General features: G+C 33.4%; 1 pseudogene; it reads left to right on the forward strand.

Moving 5' to 3' along the window:
• Positions 1 to 624: 624 nt before the first annotated feature.
• LOC117668886 (olfactory receptor 14I1-like) lies at positions 625 to 1975 on the forward strand (annotated as a pseudogene).
• The last annotated feature ends 1514 nt before the right edge of the window (positions 1976 to 3489 follow it).

The following is a 3489-nucleotide window of genomic DNA, read 5'->3' on the forward strand; positions in this document are numbered from 1 at the left end:
CTTACAAAGGTTCTGGATTGAAGAAATCTTCAGAATTTCCTTTCTACTTTTCACATGATAGGATTGAGAAATAATAGTATCTAGAAGATTAAACTTTATTTGCAGTCCTCCAAATTTTTAAAGAACACATTTTAGTGACTTTTTTTTTCCTGGGGGAGGGAACAAACTTTTGATCAGAAGTTGAGAAATGCATTTTATGTAGCTAAATACTAAAAAGAAAATGCTTTGCAAAGCCATTTTAAATCATGACATAACAGAAAAGAAAAGGGTGTAACTATCTCTTATGGCTGAATTCCATATTGAATTCAAATATTAGGAACTTTAAATATAATTATCCTCCAGAGGAATCATTTCTTCCAATTTCCATTTTTCTGCATTTCGTTCTTTGAATCCCTATTTATTTTTAATCAAAAAAAGTTGCATTATAAACCATACTGACATTAACAGAATTTCTGGCAACAGAAATTGACAAGAGCTATTCAAATGATGGAGAGAGAAAGTTTCCCAGTATTGATTCAGAAATAGAGACTGCTGACAGTTGTATTATAATATTCCTACAATGCAAGTAATATTGATTTAAAACCAAATTTTGGGAAGCAGAATATTGAATAAAATCAAACTTAATAAAAAGGATTGGTCTGTTTCATTTCTCACTCTCCAGAAATGTAATGGACATTTATTGAACATTGAACAGATTCTATTCATATTTTTTTTCAAATGTATATTTAATTATTCTTCTCTTTTTTCTAGGGAGAACATGCTCACAATTAAAAATGCATAATTACACATCTGAGTTTCTTCTTTTGGAATTCTCAAAGATTTGGGAGCTACAGATTATATATGTAGCCTTATTACTAATACTGTATTTAATTACATTAATAGGGAATCTTCTAATCATCGTTGCAGTTGTTTCTGATCACCGTCTTCACATTCCCATGTACTTCTTCCTAATGAATTTAGCCATACAAGACATTGGTTCAGTTTCAGTCATTATTCCCAAAGCCATTTTTAATTCCCTTACAAATACAAGGCACATTTCTTATTCAGGATGTGTTACTTAAGTTCTCATGTTTGTTTTTTTTGTCGGTTCTGATATTGCTGTCCTAACTCTCATGGCCTATGATCGGTATGTTGCCATCTGCAATCCTTTACAATATGAAATCATAATGAACAGGACAGCCTGCAAAAAAATGATTAGTTGTGTGTGGATCACCAGCTTTCTCAATTCTGTAATGAACACTGTTGAAACTTTCATTATTCCATTTTGCTCAAATATTATCCATCAGTTTTATTGTGAAATCCCACATTTACTTATGATTACATGCTCTGGGTCATACATAACTGAAATTGAAGTTGTATTGTTCAGTTCTACATTAGGATTTGGTTGTTTCGTATTTATTGTCATTACCTATGTGAAGATTTTTGCTGCTGTTTTAAAAATTCCTTCTATTCATGGAAGAAAAAAGACCTTCTCTACTTGTCTTCCACACCTCACTGTCTTTTCCATATTTTTGTTTACAGTTTTATTTGCTTACCTAAGGCCCATTTCTAACAAACCATCAGTTCTTGATTTTATAATTACAATATTGTATTCCATTATTCCACCCATGCTGAATCCATTGATCTACAGCATGAGAAACAAAGACCTCAAAGCTGCTCTTTCAAAATTTCTCTGGTTGTTTGTTTTTGAAAAGACCTGTAACTGAATAGCTTCTTCTTCATCTATGTCAATGGGAAAGAGAAAATGGAGAGATGGGAAATTAGAGTAAGATTCTCAACATTTACCCTTCCTTAAGGTAAAATATTGTGATTAGGCAGACGATGATGATTTTAAATGTTAGTCATTTCCTGAAGAGATTTCAACTAAACAGGTGAAGGTTATTTTTTCAGTTTCAGAAGTAATTTGAAGACAACAGGTATAAAATGAAATGAAATGAAATGAAATGTAAATGTATATAGTACATTGTGCATACAACATAAAATATATCAATTCATATTGTGTGTGTGTGTGTGTGTGTGTGTGTGTGTGTGTGTGTGTGTGTGTGTATTTTTGACATAGTTTCTGAACAATGTATCCTTATCCTAAGGACATTGAGCTTGCTCTTTCAAATCTTATGTGGCATTTTTTTTTTGAAAAACAAAAAAACTGAATTGTGTATCTTCCCCTCTTTCTGAATGTCAAGGAGAAAGAGAAAAAGGAGATATAGGAAATAACACTAATTTCCTCACTTTGGACCCATTAACTTAATTCTTCTTTTTTCCCCATATCCATCATCGGACATTGGCGATCATGTTCACAATCCTAATTTTATCAACTGCTGCGTGAAAAAATGCTGCTGAGTTTTGTCCAAATCAGACCCCTAGATTTTGAAGCCATGATGTTCTTCTTCTGCCTGGACCTCGTTTGCCTTCAATCTTTCCATGGAGGATTAACTGAAGTATATTAACTTACTATAAAAAGATTTTGATGACACAGATGTGACATGTTATTCATTTCCATCAAAACATTTTTTCCCCCGGGATGTTTACTTTTTAGAAGATGATTTCTTTATTAAAATATAAATACAGCTAAGATCTTTGAAATGGATTTGAATTTAAGTAGCTTGGTTTGGTAGTTGGGCTGTTGATCTGAGTTCCGAGCTTGGCAGTTTGGTTGCAAATGTTTCATCACCTTTTGAGGAGACATTGTCAGTGTGTTTTGAATTGTGTTCGTCTGTCAGAGCTCTGGTCTTTAAATACCTTTTTATGTGATGCAAATTAGTGTGGATGTTGTTTGTTTGGCTATTTCTGAGTTATGGTCTGACTAGATACAGAATGTTTCAGAAATGGCAGCAAGATTCCTTTGTCAGCATGACAAAGGCCTCAACTATCAGACAGACCCTGTCAAAACCAAAAAGACAGATAGAAACAAACCAAAGATCAGGCATCATATATCAAAATCCAGCAGCAACTGTTAAAAGAACTATGTTGGCCAAACAGGAAGAAAACTATCAAACAGGCAGCATGAACACTTCCTGGCTATCAAAAGGCATGACCCATTATCCCTCATGTCTGTCCATTAAGATTCAGAAGGAAACAAATTTGATCTAATTGGGACCACAGTTGTAACCCAGGTGAAATCAAGGAGAAAAAGAGAATTCCCCGAAGCCTGACTTTCTACCAATAAGTCAATAAATAGACATATTAACATAGATCCATTCTACCGATCACTAAGAATGAAAGAACTGAATCAACTGCGACCCCGAAGATAGCATTTATAACAAACAAACAGGCACCCCTCGACACAACAACAAAAATCACAACCCATCAGCTCACAATAAATCAGACCATATTTCTTGGCAGGTGGTTGTCACATTTATTTTATTATTTATTTATCATATTTGTATACCGCCCTACTCCCAAAGGACTCAGGGCGGTGAACAGCCAAAATAAAATACAGAGACATTCAAAAAGTTAAAAAACTATTAAAAACAGATTAAATAATTTAGG

This window comes from Pantherophis guttatus, chromosome 4, assembly GCF_059756535.1.
Source record: "Pantherophis guttatus breed Tessera chromosome 4, ASM5975653v1, whole genome shotgun sequence".
Classification (NCBI taxonomy): domain Eukaryota; kingdom Metazoa; phylum Chordata; class Lepidosauria; order Squamata; family Colubridae; genus Pantherophis; species Pantherophis guttatus.